A 13,156-nucleotide genomic window follows, 5' to 3' on the forward strand; every position below is an offset into this window, starting at 1 on the left:
ATGGGCAACACACTGCACTCTTTCTTGTGATATCTTGATTCACAGCACTCGCACAGGTTCAAGAGCAATGTTCAACAAGTTCCAACATGCCGTGGAAGTCGCTCTCATTCCCTAGTTTGAGCTGTACAGAGAGAAACAGTAAGCTTCTCCTTCCATTCAGGACCTCCTACCTGAAGTCACCCTGCCTCTTGAAGAAAGACGACCTTCTTTGTATTGCAACTAAAGCACAGTTTTTCCTGTAGCACGGCAGGCTTTTGAAGCGGCACGGGTCCAGAGTCCTAGCCAGGGATTTCCTTGGTGAGGCCGTTCACTAGTTGCAGAACACCGTGCCTCGAGAAGTTGATTCAGGGAAGCAACAACTGTGTACTCTGTGTCTCATTTGACTTGTTAAAAACCACAGAGATGAATGCTGCCTGTGCCCATGGAAATGGGGTCATGAGGGTACTAGCCTTGCTTTCCGTTTGGAAACCTCCATTCTTGCTTCCGTGAAGCTCCCTGAAATTCTCTGCTGTTGACAGTCCTCTGGCCACTCTAGGCATGTGTCTGGGAAGAAAATGAGTTTTCTCTGGCTACACACGGAACTTCATTGGCCGGGGTGGGACGCACCTTGCCATGCTCTAGAGCTAAAGGGAATCTAAACGTGAGCCCTTGGCTCGAGGTAAGGCCCTGAGTAGCCCTGCAGAACGGGAGGCATGCAGCTCTTTCCATTAGCTCTTAGTCGCTCTTCTGGTTTACTTTAAATGAAGTACCTTTTTTCAGGACTCCTAGGCCCCTCGGTTGAGCATCATTTTTGTTCCAAGGTCTCTGAGTATCTCCACACCCCTGTAGGCCTGCTGAGCAACAACGAAGCACATTGGTCCTCGGAGGTCCTCTGTGTCTGCTGATTCATGGGCAACACACTGCACTCTTTCTTGTGATATCTTGATTCACAGCACTCGCACAGGTTCAAGAGCAATGTTCAACAAGTTCCAACATGCCGTGGATGTCGCTCTCATTCCCTAGTTTGAGCTGTACAGAGAGAAACAGTAAGCTTCTCCTTCCATTCAGGACCTCCTACCTGAAGTCACCCTGCCTCTTGAAGAAAGACGACCTTCTTTGTATTGCAACTAAAGCACAGTTTTTCCTGTAGCACGGCAGGCTTTTGAAGCGGCACGGGTCCAGAGTCCTAGCCAGGAATTTCCTTGGTGAGGCCGTTCACTAGTTGCAGAACACCGTGCCTCGAGAAGTTGATTCAGGGAAGCAACAACTGTGTACTCTGTGTCTCATTTGACTTGTTAAAAACCACAGAGATGTATGCTGCCTGTGCCCATGGAAATGGGGGCATGATGGGACTAGCCTTGCTTTTCGTTTGGAAACCTCCATTCTAGCTTCGGTGAAGCTCCCTGAAATTCTCTGCTGTTGACAGGCCTCTGGCCACTGTAGGCATGTGTCTGGGAAGAAAATGAGTTTTCTCTGGCTACACTCGGAACTTCATTGGCCGGGGTGGGGCGCACCTTGCCATGCTCTAGAGCTAAAGGGAATCTAAACGTGAGCCCTTGGCTCGAGGTAAGGCCCTGAGTAGCCCTGCAGATAGGGAGGCATGCAACTCTTTCCATTAGCTCTTAGTCCCTCTTCTGGTTTACTTTAAATGAAGTACCTTTTTTCAGGACTCCTAGGCCCCTCGGTTGAGCATCATTTTTGTTCCAAGGTCTCTGAGTATCTCCACACCCCTGTAGGCCTGCTGAGCAACAACGAGGCACATTGGTCCTCGGAGGTCCTCTGTGTCTGCTGAGTCATGGGCAACACACTGCACTCTTTCTTGTGATATCTTGATTCACAGCACTCGCACAGGTTCAAGAGCAATGTTCAACAAGTTCCAACATGCCGTGGAAGTCGCTCTCATTCCCTAGTTTGAGCTGTACAGAGAGAAACAGTAAGCTTCTCCTTCCATTCAGGACCTCCTACCTGAAGTCACCCTGCCTCTTGAAGAAAGACGACCTTCTTTGTATTGCAACTAAAGCACAGTTTTTCCTGTAGCACGGCAGGCTTTTGAAGCGGCACGGGTCCAGAGTCCTAGCCAGGGATTTCCTTGGTGAGGCCGTTCACTAGTTGCAGAACACCGTGCCTCGAGAAGTTGATTCAGGGAAGCAACAACTGTGTACTCTGTGTCTCATTTGACTTGTTAAAAACCACAGAGATGAATGCTGCCTGTGCCCATGGAAATGGGGTCATGAGGGTACTAGCCTTGCTTTCCGTTTGGAAACCTCCATTCTTGCTTCCGTGAAGCTCCCTGAAATTCTCTGCTGTTGACAGTCCTCTGGCCACTCTAGGCATGTGTCTGGGAAGAAAATGAGTTTTCTCTGGCTACACACGGAACTTCATTGGCCGGGGTGGGACGCACCTTGCCATGCTCTAGAGCTAAAGGGAATCTAAACGTGAGCCCTTGGCTCGAGGTAAGGCCCTGAGTAGCCCTGCAGAACGGGAGGCATGCAGCTCTTTCCATTAGCTCTTAGTCGCTCTTCTGGTTTACTTTAAATGAAGTACCTTTTTTCAGGACTCCTAGGCCCCTCGGTTGAGCATCATTTTTGTTCCAAGGTCTCTGAGTATCTCCACACCCCTGTAGGCCTGCTGAGCAACAACGAGGCACATTGGTCCTCGGAGGTCCTCTGTGTCTGCTGAGTCATGGGCAACACACTGCACTCTTTCTTGTGATATCTTGATTCACAGCACTCGCACAGGTTCAAGAGCAATGTTCAACAAGTTCCAACATGCCGTGGATGTCGCTCTCATTCCCTAGTTTGAGCTGTACAGAGAGAAACAGTAAGCTTCTCCTTCCATTCAGGACCTCCTACTTGAAGTCACCCTGCCTCTTGAAGAAAGACGACCTTCTTTGTATTGCAACTAAAGCACAGTTTTTCCTGTAGCACGGCAGGCTTTTGAAGCGGCACGGGTCCAGAGTCCTAGCCAGGAATTTCCTTGGTGAGGCCGTTCACTAGTTGCAGAACACCGTGCCTCGAGAAGTTGATTCAGGGAAGCAACAACTGTGTACTCTGTGTCTCATTTGACTTGTTAAAAACCACAGAGATGTATGCTGCCTGTGCCCATGGAAATGGGGGCATGATGGGACTAGCCTTGCTTTTCGTTTGGAAACCTCCATTCTAGCTTCGGTGAAGCTCCCTGAAATTCTCTGCTGTTGACAGGCCTCTGGCCACTGTAGGCATGTGTCTGGGAAGAAAATGAGTTTTCTCTGGCTACACATGGAACTTCATTGGCCGAGGTGGGACGCACCTTGCCATGCTCTAGAGCTAAAGGGAATCTAAACGTGAGCCCTTGGCTCGAGGTAAGGCCCTGAGTAGCCCTGCAGAACGGGAGGCATGCAGCTCTTTCCATTAGCTCTTAGTCGCTCTTCTGGTTTACTTTAAATGAAGTACCTTTTTTCAGGACTCCTTGGCCCCTCGGTTGAGCATCATTTTTGTTCCAAGGTCTCTGAGTATCTCCACACCCCTGTAGGCCTGCTGAGCAACAACGAGGCACATTGGTCCTCGGAGGTCCTCTGTGTCTGCTGAGTCATGGGCAACACACTGCACTCTTTCTTGTGATATCTTGATTCACAGCACTCGCACAGGTTCAAGAGCAATGTTCAACAAGTTCCAACATGCCGTGGAAGTCGCTCTCATTCCCTAGTTTGAGCTGTACAGAGAGAAACAGTAAGCTTCTCCTTCCATTCAGGACCTCCTACCTGAAGTCACCCTGCCTCTTGAAGAAAGACGACCTTCTTTGTATTGCAACTAAAGCACAGTTTTTCCTGTAGCACGGCAGGCTTTTGAAGCGGCACGGGTCCAGAGTCCTAGCCAGGGATTTCCTTGGTGAGGCCGTTCACTAGTTGCAGAACACCGTGCCTCGAGAAGTTGATTCAGGGAAGCAACAACTGTGTACTCTGTGTCTCATTTGACTTGTTAAAAACCACAGAGATGAATGCTGCCTGTGCCCATGGAAATGGGGTCATGAGGGTACTAGCCTTGCTTTCCGTTTGGAAACCTCCATTCTTGCTTCCGTGAAGCTCCCTGAAATTCTCTGCTGTTGACAGTCCTCTGGCCACTGTAGGCATGTGTCTGGGAAAAAAATGAGTTTTCTCTGGGTACACACGGAGCTTCATTGGCCGGGGTGGGGCTCTCCTTGCCATCCTCTAGAGCTAAAGGGAATCTCAACGTGAGTCCCTGCCTCGAGGTAAGGCCCTGAGTAGCCCTGCAGAAAGGGAGGCATGCAGCTCTTTCCATGAGCTCTTAGTGGAGGTCTGTTTTATTTAAAAGAATTACCCCTTTCAGGACTCCTACGCCCTTCGGGTGAGCATCATTTTGGTTCCAAGATCACTGACTCCCTCCACACCCCTGTGGGCCTGCTGAGCAGCATTGAGTCCCATAAGTCCCACGGAGGCTCTCTGTGTCTGCAGAGTCTCGGGCAACACACTATACGTTACTTCAGGAGAGCTACATTTCCAGAGCACTCGAACAGCTTCAAAACTACATTTCTAGGCAGTCCAACATGCCCTGGAAGTCTTCGACATTGCCCTCGTCAGAGCTGCCCAGAGAAAACACTCTGCTTAGAATTTATCGAGTACCTCGTACCTGAAGTCACTCTATTCAAGGAGAAATACAGCATCTTAACATGCTGTGTCGTTCACAGGGCAAGAAACGTGAGAACTTGCCTCGAGGTAAGGCCATGAAATGCTATGCAGAAGCGGAGGCGTGTGGCAGTTTCCATGTGGCCGTAGACGCATATCTTCAGCATTTTAAAGCCAGTACGCTTTTCAGGACACCCAGGTGCCTCGCCTGGAAACCCTATTCCCTGCAAGAACACTGAGTACCCTCAGGCTATCCTGGCCCTTCTAAGCAAAATCCAGGCCAAGAGCTTTCAGACTCAGAGTGTGTATGTCGAGTGTAGGGTAACAAAGTGCACTCTTATTGGGACATCTTGATATAGCCAGCAATCGCCCAGGTTCACGAGCACCTTTAAGCAAGTTCCAATAGGCCGTGGAATTCGTTCTCATTCCCTAGTTTGAGCTGTACAGAGAGAAACAGTAAGCTTCTCCTTCCATTCAGGACCTCCTACCTGAAGTCACCCTGCCTCCTGAAGAAAGACGACCTCGTTTCTATTGAAACTAAAGCACAGTTTTTCCTGTAGCACGGCAGGCTTTTGAAGAGGCACGGGCCCAGAGGCCTAGCTAGGGCTTTCCTTGGTGTGGCCGTTCACTAGATGCAGAACACCCTGCCTCGAGAAATTGATTCAGGGAAGCAACAACTGTGTACTCTGTGTCTGATTTGACTTGTTAAAAACCACAGAGATGTATGCTGCCTGTGCCCATGGAAATGGGGGCATGATGGGACTAGCCTTGCTTTTCGTTTGGAAACCTCCATTCTAGCTTCGGTGAAGCTCCCTGAAATTCTCTGCTGTTGACAGTCCTCTGGCCACTGTAGGCATGTGTCTGGGAAGAAAATGAGTTTTCTCTGGCTACACACGGAACTTCATTGGCCGGGGTGGGACGCACCTTGCCATGCTCTAGAGCTAAAGGGAATCTAAACGTGAGCCCTTGGCTCGAGGTAAGGCCCTGAGTAGCCCTGCAGAACGGGAGGCATGCAGCTCTTTCCATTAGCTCTTAGTCGCTCTTCTGGTTTACTTTAAATGAAGTACCTTTTTTCAGGACTCCTAGGCCCCTCGGTTGAGCATCATTTTTGTTCCAAGGTCTCTGAGTATCTCCACACCCCTGTAGGCCTGCTGAGCAACAACGAGGCACATTGGTCCTCGGAGGTCCTCTGTGTCTGCTGAGTCATGGGCAACACACTGCACTCTTTCTTGTGATATCTTGATTCACAGCACTCGCACAGGTTCAAGAGCAATGTTCAACAAGTTCCAACATGCCGTGGATGTCGCTCTCATTCCCTAGTTTGAGCTGTACAGAGAGAAACAGTAAGCTTCTCCTTCCATTCAGGACCTCCTACCTGAAGTCACCCTGCCTCTTGAAGAAAGACGACCTTCTTTGTATTGCAACTAAAGCACAGTTTTTCCTGTAGCACGGCAGGCTTTTGAAGCGGCACGGGTCCAGAGTCCTAGCCAGGAATTTCCTTGGTGAGGCCGTTCACTAGTTGCAGAACACCGTGCCTCGAGAAGTTGATTCAGGGAAGCAACAACTGTGTACTCTGTGTCTCATTTGACTTGTTAAAAACCACAGAGATGTATGCTGCCTGTGCCCATGGAAATGGGGGCATGATGGGACTAGCCTTGCTTTTCGTTTGGAAACCTCCATTCTAGCTTCGGTGAAGCTCCCTGAAATTCTCTGCTGTTGACAGGCCTCTGGCCACTGTAGGCATGTGTCTGGGAAGAAAATGAGTTTTCTCTGGCTACACACGGAACTTCATTGGCCGGGGTGGGGCGCACCTTGCCATGCTCTAGAGCTAAAGGGAATCTAAACGTGAGCCCTTGGCTCGAGGTAAGGCCCTGAGTAGCCCTGCAGATAGGGAGGCATGCAACTCTTTCCATTAGCTCTTAGTCCCTCTTCTGGTTTACTTTAAATGAAGTACCTTTTTTCAGGACTCCTAGGCCCCTCGGTTGAGCATCATTTTTGTTCCAAGGTCTCTGAGTATCTCCACACCCCTGTAGGCCTGCTGAGCAACAACGAGGCACATTGGTCCTCGGAGGTCCTCTGTGTCTGCTGAGTCATGGGCAACACACTGCACTCTTTCTTGTGATATCTTGATTCACAGCACTCGCACAGGTTCAAGAGCAATGTTCAACAAGTTCCAACATGCCGTGGAAGTCGCTCTCATTCCCTAGTTTGAGCTGTACAGAGAGAAACAGTAAGCTTCTCCTTCCATTCAGGACCTCCTACCTGAAGTCACCCTGCCTCTTGAAGAAAGACGACCTTCTTTGTATTGCAACTAAAGCACAGCTTTTCCTGTAGCACGGCAGGCTTTTGAAGCGGCACGGGTCCAGAGTCCTAGCCAGGGATTTCCTTGGTGAGGCCGTTCACTAGTTGCAGAACACCGTGCCTCGAGAAGTTGATTCAGGGAAGCAACAACTGTGTACTCTGTGTCTCATTTGACTTGTTAAAAACCACAGAGATGAATGCTGCCTGTGCCCATGGAAATGGGGTCATGAGGGTACTAGCCTTGCTTTCCGTTTGGAAACCTCCATTCTTGCTTCCGTGAAGCTCCCTGAAATTCTCTGCTGTTCACAGTCCTCTGGCCACTGTAGGCATGTGTCTGGGAAAAAAATGAGTTTTCTCTGGGTACACACGGAGCTTCATTGGCCGGGGTGGGGCTCTCCTTGCCATCCTCTAGAGCTAAAGGGAATCTCAACGTGAGTCCCTGCCTCGAGGTAAGGCCCTGAGTAGCCCTGCAGAAAGGGAGGCATGCAGCTCTTTCCATGAGCTCTTAGTGGAGGTCTGTTTTATTTAAAAGAATTACCCCTTTCAGGACTCCTACGCCCTTCGGGTGAGCATCATTTTGGTTCCAAGATCACTGACTCCCTCCACACCCCTGTGGGCCTGCTGAGCAGCATTGAGTCCCATACGTCCCACGGAGGCTCTCTGTGTCTGCAGAGTCTCGGGCAACACACTATACGTTACTTCAGGAGAGCTACATTTCCAGAGCACTCGAACAGCATCAAAACTACATTTCTAGGCAGTCCAACTTGCCCTGGAAGTCTTCGACATTGCCCTCGTCAGAGCTGCCCAGAGAAAACACTCTGCTTAGAATTTATCGAGGACCTCGTACCTGAAGTCACTCTATTCAAGGAGAAATACAGCATCTTAACATGCTGTGTCGTTCACAGGGCAAGAAACGTGAGAACTTGCCTCGAGGTAAGGCCATGAAATGCTATGCAGAAGCGGAGGCGTGTGGCAGTTTCCATGTGGCCGTAGACGCATATCTTCAGCATTTTAAAGCCAGTACGCTTTTCAGGACACCCAGGTGCCTCGCCTGGAAACCCTATTCCCTGCAAGAACACTGAGTACCCTCAGGCTATCCTGGCCCTTCTAAGCAAAATCCAGGCCAAGAGCTTTCAGACTCAGAGTGTGTATGTCGAGTGTAGGGTAACAAAGTGCACTCTTATTGGGACATCTTGATATAGCCAGCAATCGCCCAGGTTCACGAGCACCTTTAAGCAAGTTCCAATAGGCCGTGGAATTCGTTCTCATTCCCTAGTTTGAGCTGTACAGAGAGAAACAGTAAGCTTCTCCTTCCATTCAGGACCTCCTACCTGAAGTCACCCTGCCTCCTGAAGAAAGACGACCTCGTTTCTATTGAAACTAAAGCACAGTTTTTCCTGTAGCACGGCAGGCTTTTGAAGAGGCACGGGCCCAGAGGCCTAGCTAGGGCTTTCCTTGGTGTGGCCGTTCACCAGATGCAGAACACCCTGCCTCGAGAAGTTGATTCAGGGAAGCAACAACTGTGTACTCTGTGTCTGATTTGACTTGTTAAAAACCACAGAGATGTATGCTGCCTGTGCCCATGGAAATGGGGGCATGATGGGACTAGCCTTGCTTTTCGTTTGGAAACCTCCATTCTAGCTTCGGTGAAGCTCCCTGAAATTCTCTGCTGTTGACAGGCCTCTGGCCATTGTAGGCATGTGTCTGGGAAGAAAATGACTTTTCTCTGGCTACACATGGAACTTCATTGGCCGGGGTGGGACGCACCTTGCCATGCTCTAGAGCTAAAGGGAATCTAAACGTGAGCCCTTGGCTCGAGGTAAGGCCCTGAGTAGCCCTGCAGAACGGGAGGCATGCAGCTCTTTCCATTAGCTCTTAGTCGCTCTTCTGGTTTACTTTAAATGAAGTACCTTTTTTCAGGACTCCTAGGCCCCTCGGTTGAGCATTATTTTTGTTCCAAGGTCTCTGAGTATCTCCACACCCCTGTAGGCCTGCTGAGCAACAACGAGGCACATTGGTCCTCGGAGGTCCTCTGTGTCTGCTGAGTCATGGGCAACACACTGCACTCTTTCTTGTGATATCTTGATTCATAGCACTCGCACAGGTTCAAGAGCAATGTTCAACAAGTTCCAACATGCCGTGGAAGTCGCTCTCATTCCCTAGTTTGAGCTGTACAGAGAGAAACAGTAAGCTTCTCCTTCCATTCAGGACCTCCTACCTGAAGTCACCCTGCCTCTTGAAGAAAGACGACCTTCTTTCTATTGCAACTAAAGCACAGTTTTTCCTGTAGCACGGCAGGCTTTTGAAGCGGCACGGGTCCAGAGTCCTAGCCAGGGATTTCCTTGGTGAGGCCGTTCACTAGTTGCAGAACACCGTGCCTCGAGAAGTTGATTCAGGGAAGCAACAACTGTGTACTCTGTGTCTCATTTGACTTGTTAAAAACCACAGAGATGAATGCTGCCTGTGCCCATGGAAATGGGGTCATGAGGGTACTAGCCTTGCTTTCCGTTTGGAAACCTCCATTCTTGCTTCCGTGAAGCTCCCTGAAATTCTCTGCTGTTGACAGTCCTCTGGCCACTCTAGGCATGTGTCTGGGAAGAAAATGAGTTTTCTCTGGCTACACACGGAACTTCATTGGCCGGGGTGGGACGCACCTTGCCATGCTCTAGAGCTAAAGGGAATCTAAACGTGAGCCCTTGGCTCGAGGTAAGGCCCTGAGTAGCCCTGCAGAACGGGAGGCATGCAGCTCTTTCCATTAGCTCTTAGTCGCTCTTCTGGTTTACTTTAAATGAAGTACCTTTTTTCAGGACTCCTAGGCCCCTCGGTTGAGCATCATTTTTGTTCCAAGGTCTCTGAGTATCTCCACACCCCTGTAGGCCTGCTGAGCAACAACGAGGCACATTGGTCCTCGGAGGTCCTCTGTGTCTGCTGAGTCATGGGCAACACACTGCACTCTTTCTTGTGATATCTTGATTCACAGCACTCGCACAGGTTCAAGAGCAATGTTCAACAAGTTCCAACATGCCGTGGATGTCGCTCTCATTCCCTAGTTTGAGCTGTACAGAGAGAAACAGTAAGCTTCTCCTTCCATTCAGGACCTCCTACCTGAAGTCACCCTGCCTCTTGAAGAAAGACGACCTTCTTTGTATTGCAACTAAAGCACAGTTTTTCCTGTAGCACGGCAGGCTTTTGAAGCGGCACGGGTCCAGAGTCCTAGCCAGGAATTTCCTTGGTGAGGCCGTTCACTAGTTGCAGAACACCGTGCCTCGAGAAGTTGATTCAGGGAAGCAACAACTGTGTACTCTGTGTCTCATTTGACTTGTTAAAAACCACAGAGATGTATGCTGCCTGTGCCCATGGAAATGGGGGCATGATGGGACTAGCCTTGCTTTTCGTTTGGAAACCTCCATTCTAGCTTCGGTGAAGCTCCCTGAAATTCTCTGCTGTTGACAGGCCTCTGGCCACTGTAGGCATGTGTCTGGGAAGAAAATGAGTTTTCTCTGGCTACACATGGAACTTCATTGGCCGAGGTGGGACGCACCTTGCCATGCTCTAGAGCTAAAGGGAATCTAAACGTGAGCCCTTGGCTCGAGGTAAGGCCCTGAGTAGCCCTGCAGAACGGGAGGCATGCAGCTCTTTCCATTAGCTCTTAGTCGCTCTTCTGGTTTACTTTAAATGAAGTACCTTTTTTCAGGACTCCTTGGCCCCTCGGTTGAGCATCATTTTTGTTCCAAGGTCTCTGAGTATCTCCACACCCCTGTAGGCCTGCTGAGCAACAACGAGGCACATTGGTCCTCGGAGGTCCTCTGTGTCTGCTGAGTCATGGGCAACACACTGCACTCTTTCTTGTGATATCTTGATTCACAGCACTCGCACAGGTTCAAGAGCAATGTTCAACAAGTTCCAACATGCCGTGGAAGTCGCTCTCATTCCCTAGTTTGAGCTGTACAGAGAGAAACAGTAAGCTTCTCCTTCCATTCAGGACCTCCTACCTGAAGTCACCCTGCCTCTTGAAGAAAGACGACCTTCTTTGTATTGCAACTAAAGCACAGTTTTTCCTGTAGCACGGCAGGCTTTTGAAGCGGCACGGGTCCAGAGTCCTAGCCAGGGATTTCCTTGGTGAGGCCGTTCACTAGTTGCAGAACACCGTGCCTCGAGAAGTTGATTCAGGGAAGCAACAACTGTGTACTCTGTGTCTCATTTGACTTGTTAAAAACCACAGAGATGAATGCTGCCTGTGCCCATGGAAATGGGGTCATGAGGGTACTAGCCTTGCTTTCCGTTTGGAAACCTCCATTCTTGCTTCCGTGAAGCTCCCTGAAATTCTCGGCTGTTGACAGTCCTCTGGCCACTGTAGGCATGTGTCTGGGAAAAAAATGAGTTTTCTCTGGGTACACACGGAGCTTCATTGGCCGGGGTGGGGCTCTCCTTGCCATCCTCTAGAGCTAAAGGGAATCTCAACGTGAGTCCCTGCCTCGAGGTAAGGCCCTGAGTAGCCCTGCAGAAAGGGAGGCATGCAGCTCTTTCCATGAGCTCTTAGTGGAGGTCTGTTTTATTTAAAAGAATTACCCCTTTCAGGACTCCTACGCCCTTCGGGTGAGCATCATTTTGGTTCCAAGATCACTGACTCCCTCCACACCCCTGTGGGCCTGCTGAGCAGCATTGAGTCCCATACGTCCCACGGAGGCTCTCTGTGTCTGCAGAGTCTCGGGCAACACACTATACGTTACTTCAGGAGAGCTACATTTCCAGAGCACTCGAACAGCATCAAAACTACATTTCTAGGCAGTCCAACTTGCCCTGGAAGTCTTCGACATTGCCCTCGTCAGAGCTGCCCAGAGAAAACACTCTGCTTAGAATTTATCGAGGACCTCGTACCTGAAGTCACTCTATTCAAGGAGAAATACAGCATCTTAACATGCTGTGTCGTTCACAGGGCAAGAAACGTGAGAACTTGCCTCGAGGTAAGGCCATGAAATGCTATGCAGAAGCGGAGGCGTGTGGCAGTTTCCATGTGGCCGTAGACGCATATCTTCAGCATTTTAAAGCCAGTACGCTTTTCAGGACACCCAGGTGCCTCGCCTGGAAACCCTATTCCCTGCAAGAACACTGAGTACCCTCAGGCTATCCTGGCCCTTCTAAGCAAAATCCAGGCCAAGAGCTTTCAGACTCAGAGTGTGTATGTCGAGTGTAGGGTAACAAAGTGCACTCTTATTGGGACATCTTGATATAGCCAGCAATCGCCCAGGTTCACGAGCACCTTTAAGCAAGTTCCAATAGGCCGTGGAATTCGTTCTCATTCCCTAGTTTGAGCTGTACAGAGAGAAACAGTAAGCTTCTCCTTCCATTCAGGACCTCCTACCTGAAGTCACCCTGCCTCCTGAAGAAAGACGACCTCGTTTCTATTGAAACTAAAGCACAGTTTTTCCTGTAGCACGGCAGGCTTTTGAAGAGGCACGGGCCCAGAGGCCTAGCTAGGGCTTTCCTTGGTGTGGCCGTTCACCAGATGCAGAACACCCTGCCTCGAGAAGTTGATTCAGGGAAGCAACAACTGTGTACTCTGTGTCTGATTTGACTTGTTAAAAACCACAGAGATGTATGCTGCCTGTGCCCATGGAAATGGGGGCATGATGGGACTAGCCTTGCTTTTCGTTTGGAAACCTCCATTCTAGCTTCGGTGAAGCTCCCTGAAATTCTCTGCTGTTGACAGGCCTCTGGCCACTGTAGGCATGTGTCTGGGAAGAAAATGAGTTTTCTCTGGCTACACATGGAACTTCATTGGCCGGGGTGGGACGCACCTTGCCATGCTCTAGAGCTAAAGGGAATCTAAACGTGAGCCCTTGGCTCGAGGTAAGGCCCTGAGTAGCCCTGCAGAACGGGAGGCATGCAGCTCTTTCCATTAGCTCTTAGTCGCTCTTCTGGTTTACTTTAAATGAAGTACCTTTTTTCAGGACTCCTAGGCCCCTCGGTTGAGCATTATTTTTGTTCCAAGGTCTCTGAGTATCTCCACACCCCTGTAGGCCTGCTGAGCAACAACGAGGCACATTGGTCCTCGGAGGTCCTCTGTGTCTGCTGAGTCATGGGCAACACACTGCACTCTTTCTTGTGATATCTTGATTCATAGCACTCGCACAGGTTCAAGAGCAATGTTCAACAAGTTCCAACATGCCGTGGAAGTCGCTCTCATTCCCTAGTTTGAGCTGTACAGAGAGAAACAGTAAGCTTCTCCTTCCATTCAGGACCTCCTACCTGAAG

Source organism: Balaenoptera physalus (assembly GCF_965194825.1).
Source record: "Balaenoptera physalus genome assembly, chromosome: 9".
NCBI lineage: Eukaryota > Metazoa > Chordata > Mammalia > Artiodactyla > Balaenopteridae > Balaenoptera > Balaenoptera physalus.